The sequence below is a fragment of the Olea europaea genome, chromosome 23, assembly GCF_002742605.1.
Source record: "Olea europaea var. sylvestris chromosome 23, O_europaea_v1, whole genome shotgun sequence".
Lineage (NCBI taxonomy): Eukaryota > Viridiplantae > Streptophyta > Magnoliopsida > Lamiales > Oleaceae > Olea > Olea europaea.
The window spans coordinates 837,455-848,280 of NC_036259.1; positions in this window are offsets into that span (position 1 = coordinate 837,455).

Consider the following 10,826-nt stretch of genomic DNA (forward strand, 5'->3'; position numbering starts at 1 on the left):
GATGATGATACTCCTCTCATCGTCAGGAGAAAGGTAATTGAATTGAATTCTGTTCACTCACAAGCATACCTTTCTATGTGCTAATGGTTTTCTTGAATTTCTCAGAAAAGTTCGACCTCTCCTTTGAAGGCTTTGGTGTTAGCAGCTCCTGCTCCATCATCCTCTACTGGAGCTGCTTCGTCCAGACCAGCTGATGAAGGGACTACGCTTAAAGAGAGACCTTCAGTCCTAGAACCTTCATCACAATCAATGGACGAGCCACCTTCTTCCCAGGGCGCCGACCCCCCAAATGTCGAACCAGAAGGTAATACATTTTTGATGTTTTACCTTTGCTTGTGCTATTGGTTTCTGATTTGTTGCTTCTTTAATCATGCAGAGACTCCCACGGGTCTGCCCGTTGTGGTAGAGTTTTCTCGCCCAGACAAGGGGAAGTCTCCCCTGGTGGTGGGGCCCATGTGGTAGAGCCAACTGGTGATATGCCACCTCCCAAGATTGCTGATGAGGTAACATTTTGCTTCACTTTTATTTTCACTTTGTTTATTGTAGTGAAAACCTTCAATGTTCGCATTTTTCTTTGCAAGATGCTGATGAGGTTGTGCTTTCCATCCAGGACTTGTTCACTTCCTGGGGGCAAGTCAAGACGTCTCGCCCTGCTTCAACCGGTCGTCCTTCTGCTTCTTTAGAGGAAGACATGAAGTTTCTCAAACAGTTGATATTTGAGTATGTATCTTTTATGGATATGGACATCGGTCAGGCTAGTGCTGCCAAACATAAGGATAAACTTGAGCATTTGAGTGCGAAGTTGGTGCAAGCACTGACACTTCCATCGCTCAACATTTCTGCTGATTTTAAAGCGATGTTGAAAGTTATTCACTTTGACATCCTCTCTTTGCTGGCCAAAAATGTTGAACTGAAGGCCAAGAGTACTCAATATCTTCGCGCCGCCTCTAAAAGAGAGTCTTTGCTTCGGGATATCAACAAAGCTGAGGACGAATTGAAAGAAATCTCTTCCGAAGTTATGATTGAAGACTCTTTGATGACCAGTTTGGCTGCACAGATGGATGACTGCAAGGCGAGAATGACTGCTAAAAAGCGTAATACTTCCCAAGGAATTGAGCGAATCAAGTCTTTGGTCGAGCAGTACAAGAAGCTGGAGGTTGATGATGATTATGTAGCTGAATTGAATGTCACTTCTTCTCAGCAAAGCGAGGATTGGGGGAGACTTAGGGAAAGAATTCGTTCGGTCTGGGGCGAATTGTAATTAAGACATGTAATGCCTTAACTTTTCTTTTTGTAACTTCGTATTAACTTTCTTCTTGTAACCTCGTACTGATAGCCATTGCCAATTTTGGATGTAACAGCAGTCATTGTCATTAATGAACAACTAATTTGTCTTCTTGTGGATTTATTGACGTTTGTCTTTAATCGTCAACCCTCCAAGCATTTAACCGCTTTATGATAAGATCCATGTACATTCTCTTTTGGTATTTCTATCTCTTTTCCCAAGACTTGGGGCCCTTTGACTCCAATTACTAGGCACGATTGTGGCTGTTCATATTCTATCCTTTCACCTTCACGCCCCTATAAATGCACATATATTTCGCACTTTTCATTTTCATTTCCATTCTTTTCTTCAAAAACTAATTTGTCGCCATCGTTTGGCATTTCAACGATCGATCCAGAATTTTCGTCTTCCATAGAAATGGATCATTTGATCCACCCATTTTGCCACCTGTTTTGATGTCACCTTTGGTATGGGAGATATCGAAAATATTCTTTGATCAGCAAAGTTCTTCCCATCATCTCCATGTTCTTTACAAAGAGTTCAATGATGGAAGACAATTTTTGAGGATGCCTGTCAAGCCACCTTGCTTGCTGAGAGTGATTCTCAGTCTCCTTACCCGTTATTGCAGCGATGCATTTAGGTAGGCGAGGTGAGGGTGTTTCTCTTCCCTTCTGCTTGCTGAGAGTGCTTCTCGGCCTCTCTGCTTACATTTGCAGCAGTGCAATTAGGATGGCAATTAAGGTCAGTTTATCCTCTTACTCGACGATCGACCAGGAGATTAGTTCGCTCTTAATTGTAGCTTATAGAGCATTTAGTATTTTGTATCTTGCAATTTTGTAATAAACGTTTGATGATAAAGGAATTTATTTGAACGTATTTCGCTCTGGCCCTTTTTTATCTACGATCTTTCAACACGATTTGATTACGCTTTTATTTGTTCACTTTCCCATAAGGAAGGAACATATTTTTTTAAATATTTACCATTAATGAACCTCATGTGCTTGGTGCCATCTAAATCTTCCAAATGATAGGCTCCATTAGGCAACACACTATTTACTTAATATGGTCCTTCCCAATCGGGCGACCACTTGCCATACTTTGGATCCTTGCTATCCAAAGGGAGTATTGTTTTCCAAACCAATTCGCCCAGGCTGAACGACTTGGCTATAACTTTTTTATTATAAAACTTAGACATCCTTCATTTTTGAACTTGCAATCTATCTAGGACGTCCAACTTTAATTCGTCCAACTCCAATAAGTTTTAAATTAGTGATTCGGTATACTCATCATCACTTAACTTATGTTGTAAACACACTCTAATCGATTGCACGTTGATTTTCATAGGCAAAATGGCCTCCTGTCCATAAGTTGGAAATGAGTAATTTTGGTACTTGACCGAGGCGATGTCCTATAAGCCCATAAGGCCTTGTTTAGACATTCGTGCCAATTTCTGGCATTTTCATCTATCATTTTTCTTATGATATTTTTTAGAATCTTATTAGAAGATTCTGCTTGTCCGTTGGATTGAGCGTAATATGGTGTGGAGTTTACTAATTTAACTCCAAACTCGCTCAATAATTTATTCACTTGATCTCCATTTAAAAAAGTTCCTTGATCTACCATCCAAGTTTGTGGAATTACAAATCTATAAATAATATGATCATGGATAAATTCTATGACACTCTTTTGGGTGATCTCCTTTAAAGGTATAGCTTCTACCCACTTAATGAAATAATCAGTTGCAACTATAACAAAGGTATGTTGCTTGGACGATGGGGGATAAATCTTCTCTATCAGGTCTATCGTCCAACCCTTAAATAACCAAGGTTTGATAATAGGTGTCATCTCTCGTACTAGCGCCCTTTGTATTGGACCATGCTTTTGGTATGCTAGACAACTCTTTGCATACTGAACGCATGATTCTCCCATCTTTGGCCAAAAATATCCATTCCTAGTGATTAACCATCTCATCCTTTGACCAACTTGATGGGCTCCACATATCCCTTCATACACTTCGGCCATGATCGAAATTACAAATCTATAAATAATATGATCACGGGTAAATTCTATGACACTCTTTTGGGTGATCTCCTTTAAAGGTATCGCTTCTACCCACTTAATGAAATAATCAGTTGCAACTATAATAAAGGTATGTTGCTTGGACGATGGGGGATAAATCTTCTCTATCAGGTCTATCGTCCAACCCTTAAACGGCTGAGGTTTGATAATAGGTGTCATCTCTCGTGCTGGCGCCCTTTGTATTGGACCATGCTTTTGGCATGCTAGACAACTCTTTGCATACTGAACGCATGATTCTCCCATCTTTGGCCAGAAATATCAATTCCTAGTGATTAACCATCTCATCCTTTGACCAGCTTGATGTGCTCCACATATCCCTTCGTACACTTCGGCCATGATCGTCCTGACTTCTTGTAAACTTACATATTTTAGAAATATACCATCAGAGCATTTCTTAAACAACTCTTCATCTATCAGTGTATAGTTTAGCAAACGCAACATCATTTTTTTACTATTTCCTTTATTAGGTTCTTTAAGGAACCTTTTAATCTCTACCCTCCAATCTATTGCATCTCCATCTTGTATGCAATGAATTTCAATCATTCTCGCCCTTCTTTGGACTACGGGCAATATTGTTCCATACTCATAAGTAGACTTCCAATTTAAAACTTTCGAGTACCCCGAGGCCAGCTGGGCCAACTCATTTGCCACGTCATTATATATCCTATTAACGCATTGAAGCTCTACTTAGTCGAATTCCTCCAACAACTCTTGGGCGATTTCGTATAGACTTATAATGGAATCACTTTGACACTTAAAATCACCAATCAATTGGTGAATGACCAATTGAGAATCGCCTCTAACGATCACATTCTTTACTTCCATATCTATCATTAATTCTAGGCCCACGATTAAGGCTTCATAATCGGCTTGATTGTTGGTGCACATCATATCCAAAGTGAATGCGAACTTGTAGCAAATTCCTAAAGGGTTTATCAATGCTACTCCTACTCCTGCACCTTTAGAGGCTTTTGACCCATCGAAATACAAAATCCAAAGTTTTAATTCGAATAAATTAATTTCTAATTCAATTTCTTCAGGCATGTCAAGGCATGGATGATCAGCCAAAAAATTAGCCAAAGCCTGATTTTTTATTGCCTTTTGGGATATGTATTGTATTTCGAATTCTGATAATGCTAACGTCCAAAGGTCTATCCTTTGGTGTAAAATAGGGCGAGAGAACATATATTTAACCAAATTTATTTTGAAAATCAAATAAACGGTTACGGGTCGTAAATAAGCCTTTAATTTTGTACATGTGAAATACAATGTAAGACATAATTTTTCAATGGCAGAGTAATTACATTCACATTTAGTTAACCGTCTACTCAAGTAGTAAATCACTCTTTCTTCACCAAATTGGTCTTCTTGCGTGACCATTTCAGCAATTGATTCTTTTTCAGCCGATACATACACTTTCATTGGCCATCATTGGATTGATGACACCAACACTGGTGGACTTGATAAATATGTCTTTAGGCTTTCGAAAGCCTTTTGATGTTCTTCATTCCAGACGAATTCGTCCTATTTTTCAACTTTAAAAGCGGCGAAAAAGCTTTAGTTCGCCCTGCACAGTTAGAAATAAAGCGTCTTAAAAAGTTTACTTGGCCTAAAAACCTTTGCAATTCTTTTTTGTTGCCAGGTGGTTTGGCCTCTAAAATGGCCTTTGCTTTATTTTTATCAAGTTCAATCCCTCTTTTGTATACTAAGAAACCAAGAAAGTTTCCTGCATTAACACCAAATGCACATTTCAAGGGATTCAATTTTAGTTTATATTGCTTCATTCGCTCAAATGAACATCTCAATTGCTCAAAATGGTCTTCTTCTTTAATGGATTTGACCACTATATCATCTACATACACTTCAACAAACTTGCCTATCATATCATGAAAAATCAAGTTCATCGCCCTTTGATAAGTTGCTCCTGCATTTTTCATGTCAAAAGGCATAACTACCCATTCAAAACATCCTAGAGATCCTGGACATCTAAAGGTAGTTTTGTGTATATCTTCCTCAGCTATATAAATTTGATTGTATCCTGAATACCCATCCATGAAGGAATACATTACGTGTCCGGTAGTTCAGTCTACTAGAGAGTCTACTGTGGGCATTGGATATTCATCTTTGGGTATGACTATGTTTAAATTCTTAAAGTCTATGCACACCCTTAATTTACCATTCTTTTTTAGTACTGGCACGAAATTGGACAGCCAATTCACATATCTGGCTGTTCTAATAAAGTCTGCCTTTAATAATCGCTCTATTTCTTTCTTGATCTCAGGAAGTACATTAGGAGCAAACGCCTAGAAGGTTGCTTATGAGGCTTAAAATTTAGCTTGGTTGACAACCTATGTTCCACCAAATATCTATCTAAACTAAGCATATGTTCATATTTCCAAGCAAAACAATCTTTATATTCCTTTAATAAAGCGATTAATTTATCATTAACCTCTTGATCGAGCATTTGGCTGATGAATATTGGGTGATCTTCTCCTTCATTGCCAATATTCACTTTAATCAGAGGATCTTGTGCTTGAGCATATCCAAGCTTGGCGATCCTCATCACTTCATCGTCCAATTCCCTTGTAGGCACTTCTTCTTCTAAACAATCTACTTTGTTGACTTCTCGGCCAATACTTTGTTCCAACTCAAACACTGTCAATTTGTCTCTCAATGCTTTCAAGGCTGCTTCTTCTTTCGTCTTGTCCTTGCATTCTTTATTGAAAACCATTAATTTGGCTTTGAAGGCCTGAATATCGATTATTTGCCTTTGTTACTTACAACTCATTTAAAACTCCTTGATTACTCTTTTGCCAATTACTGGCTCTTCTAGGGCCACTATGTTTGGCCTCATCTGGCTGAACATTTCAATGAGTGCATCCACCGAAAATGGCTCTTCACACTGCGCGACAATTTGAGTTTCTTCTCCGTCTTGGACTACTCTGACAGGTCCATAATTTCCTTCGTACATGAACCTTTCTACTGAGTTTGCTTCTGCGACAAAAGGTCTATGATCGGCCTGCACTGCTTCTGCTTCGCCTTTGTCATTCCAAAAAATCAGGCATTGATGGAGCGATGAGGGTATACAGCGACTTCCGTGTATCCAATCCCTTCCTAATAACACATTGTAACTAGTAGGACCATCTATTTCAAAGAACAATGTGGTCCTAGTAGTTGTCCCTATAGTTATATCCAATAGCATAACCCCTTTAGTTGAAGTCGCTCCTCCATTGAAACTCGTAAGGACGACTTCTATTGGGATCATATCACTTTCTGTCTTTGCAAATTTCCTCATCATTCTAGATGGAATGGTGTTTATAGCTGCTCCATTGTCGACAAGCACTTTTACCACAGGTATGCCGTTAACTAGAGTTTTAACGTACAATGGCCTCAAGTGTTTAGTTAACTTCATGGCTGGCTACTTAAAAATAACCTTTTCGACAGCATCTATTTTCACTTTTTGCTTGTCCTCTGTCGAGCTATCCTTTTGTAATAAATCAATGTGCAACATGTCGTACTGAGCTTCTGTTTCCTGCATTTCTTTTTTACTGTTTTCTAATGCTTCTTCATCAGTTATCCAACCTTTGAGAGGAGGCATTATTTTTGGAGGTGATCCATACTTTTCAGAGCGAGGAACTCTCCTTTTCCTTTTGGGAGTCCCGTACAGCACGTAATAATCAAAAGAACGCCCAGACAGTTCCCCCAACAAGTCCACTTCACGAACCCTCTCTCGATGTAGTTGCTTAAACAGAGTGTTGTACGATACTCCTCTTTTTCTTCTTTCTGCTTCCAAATCAATTTCCTCTTCGATATCCGTCATACCATCATCTCCTTCATCATCGTAGGCCCCTCTAGAAGTTTGGCCTTCTTCATATTCTAGCACGCATGCTTCTTCTTCGTTATCCTCCCTCTCTTCTTCTTCTTTCTCTTTTTTCTTGAACTCATTGGCTAGCAAATAGTTATTAGTCATGACAGGAGGTAACGTACCGAACTGAATGGTAAGGGACTGATCTGGATCTTCTCCATCTCTTCTGTCTCGCTCAAACTTTGACCTCCCAGAAGAAGTTTCTGGCAATTCTTTCATCGATTCACCTGTACCAATCTCTTCACTGTCTTTGAGAATATTTTGATTGGCCACCTCGAGTAGCTTAGGCGCCTTAGAACGTGGCATTCCCTGTTGTTGCCTCATCATTCATCCATAGTTCCGTTGAAAACGCCTTTGTTGGGTTCTAGTCATCTCGTTGAAGGGTATCGCCCTTTCTGTATTATACTGGAATGAATGCCATACATTTAGTTGACGAGGCTACAGCCCGAATGTTCTCCCATTATTCACTGGCCTGAACTGCCTTTCAAAAGGCGGTCCTCTATAGAACGATGTCCCTCGCCCTCTACTAGGCTGAGCGTTTGAGAAAAAACTAGAACGATGGTGATGCTGTCATATCCCTGGTTTCTCTGTATTCTCACTCACTTCTCTTTTACATCTTGTACACAGGACATCTTTACCGTCTTTGGACTCTTTCCCTTTGATACGTTCAAAGACATTAGGATGTGGTCCAGGGTCTTCTTCTCCATCATCTATAACCAACTTGAATTTTGGCAACTTGTTTTTGAAACTAGTCGTCACCATGTTCACCCCAAGTGGCTGCGAAAAAGGGTTTTCATCCACTGCCATCTTTCTCTTATCCTCAAATGTAATTCGTCCGGATTCAATGGCATCCTGTAACACATGGCGAAAAACCAAACAGTTATTAGTCAAATGTGACCATGCATTATGCCACTTACAATATTTTTTACCCTTAACTTGTTCAGGGCTTGGCAATTTATATTTATCGCTCAGCTTTATCTGCTTATCCTTATATAGTTTATCAAATATAAGATCAACTTTGGTTACATCGACGAGAACGTTTTAGCCTTTTTGTTTTCATCTTTTATAGGCTCATCTTTGCCCGACGGTCTAGGCTTAGCCATTATAGGACAAGTATATGTGTCTCCTTTGATTAATTCGGCCAAACGCATTTCGGTTTGATCGTAATACTCATCATTAATGGTATGAACATCAAAATTTGGGTCTCTATAATAAGTCCCCTTGCTAGAATTTTTCATTTGCTCTTCTTCTCTTATTAATCGTTCATACCTAATCACGTTCGCTCTCAATTGGAAAAGATCAGGAAATCTCTTGTCTTGGAACTTCTTTTTCAAATCAAAGCTTAGACAACCTTGAGTGATTTTGATACACTCATTTTTAGGCAAAGGTATAAACATTTACTTCTTGCTGTCTTGAACCTTTAAAGGAAACCTACTGCCCATTCGTTTGGCATTTGACGTAGATTCGTCAAATCGATCAAAGTAACTTCAGACTCAGTCTTATAAAACTGAGGGTGGAACAATTGCTCCAATTGTTGCCATATTTGAACAGAGTTCGCTGGCAAATTGATGAACCGGGAGAAAGCTATTCCTGTTAATGAACTAGGGAACAGCCTCATTTTATGTTAATCAGTTACGTCACCACTTTGCAGTGTGAATCGCCCTATGTGTTTTAGAGTAGACACCTCTCCTAAACCGGTAAATAGTGAGAATTTTGGCACTTTATACCCTCTAGGCCATGGATATGCTTGGTCTACCCAATCAGGGTATGGCTTTGTATAAGTCAGCCTAATGACAGGACGTACCCCAAAAGCCATCTGATCCTGTACTATTTCCATAATTTGATTCCTCAACATGGCGTTGGGGTCATATGGAATTCTTACAGGTTGGTTGATCGGTTGATTTGTTTGAGGCCTGATATTTGGTCCTTGGTTGGCAACAAAGTTGCCATGATTTGAGTCATTGTTACCATTAGCCTGAATATTTACCCCATCATTAATACGTGGGCCATTCTGTCCATTATTTAGGACATTGTCTCTTATGTTTAAGTTACCCCCCAAGTTAGATGTACCATTGCCACCATTCTAATTTGGCATTACACCATCCCCCTGGTTTGAAGTAAAGGGACCAAAAGGTAATTCTGCCCCTTGATTTGGATTTAGGACTCGGGGATTATGTCCCACAATTGTCCTAGTTTGGAAATGATCTGCAAGAGGCACGACTGGCTGACAAATTTGACCTACTAACTTATTCATTATTTCATTCAAAGTATTCAGTTGTTTGGCCATGTTATCATAGTGTGCATTCCCATTCTGAGTAAGTCTTTCCATATTATGAATATTTCGTAGATTTACCTGTTCAACGACATCCTGTGTGAGTTCTCTAAGTAATGCATGCATAGTTCGAGGACTCAACTCTGTTATTGGTTCGTAACAACTATGACTGCTCTGATTCTGTCCATCTGTTCGTGAAGAGCTATGTTGCTCCTCATATCGCTCGATCACAGACTGGACTCCTCCCTGACTTGCTTCCTTATCAGATTTTTGAGGCATATTGTTTCACCTTTTGTATCTCCAACACTAAACACCAAGGTCCCACTGGGCGTGCCAAATTATTTCGCGTGGATAGTCACTAACAATTAAAAAGGGATCAGACAATTGTGTAAGGAACAAATCTCTTGAGACAAAGTCCCAAAAAGGGGTATTTTATTGGCGATGACTTTACAATTGGAACTAAACAGAATGCCTCCAAGGGACGCAAGCACACGAGTACTGAAAAGAAATGTTTAAGTTCAAACTAAGAAATTGAAATTACATATTCTCTGTTTAAGAGTGTTTGATTCGGGATCCTTTACTCTATGTCTTCTCTTCTTTTTATATTTTCTTGATGATTTCTTCGTGATTAACCGCTTAGAAATTGCTTGATTGCTTTATAACTACCCACTTTCTTTATGGTGGCTAACTTGTCGTGGAACTGTTGTCTTTAACTGTTGCCACTACTATTTGTCGGTCAATCGTTTTCAACTGAACTCCTTGAATCGTGGAACGTGATAATGTTACTCGATAACTGCTTCAATAACTGCACTTCTGAATAACCATAACTTCTTATGTTTGCTAAGATCCTAGGCGATTCGAAGGTTTGGGCGAGAACAGGGTCATAGCTCTGGGCGACTGTAAGGCACTTCATTCGCTCAGATCTTAGGCATTTTGCAAGCTTGGGCAATAATGTTACTGTGTTCGTGGGCTTTCACTACATTCATTAATAACCCTATATGGGCCTTTATCCTGAATTGCCCAGTTGGACTTCATTCTCTGGGCTATTCGATTTGGGCTGCACTTTTAGTATGTCAACAGGAGGGTTATAGCTTTACTTCAGAATTAATTTCAGACCTAAGTTTCTGGTTTCCATACATTTCAGAAGAAAAACCGGTAGAAGTTTGTGAAACTGGAGTATGTAATTGTATTGCAGGTAATGGAATTAAACATTGTGGTGTTATTGTTTGCAACTCCATTTCTGCAGAAACATGTGTAGAGTTAGTATCAGGCAACCATGAGTCAAATATGCTTATGACATTTTATCTAAGAGGTGTAATGCTTTG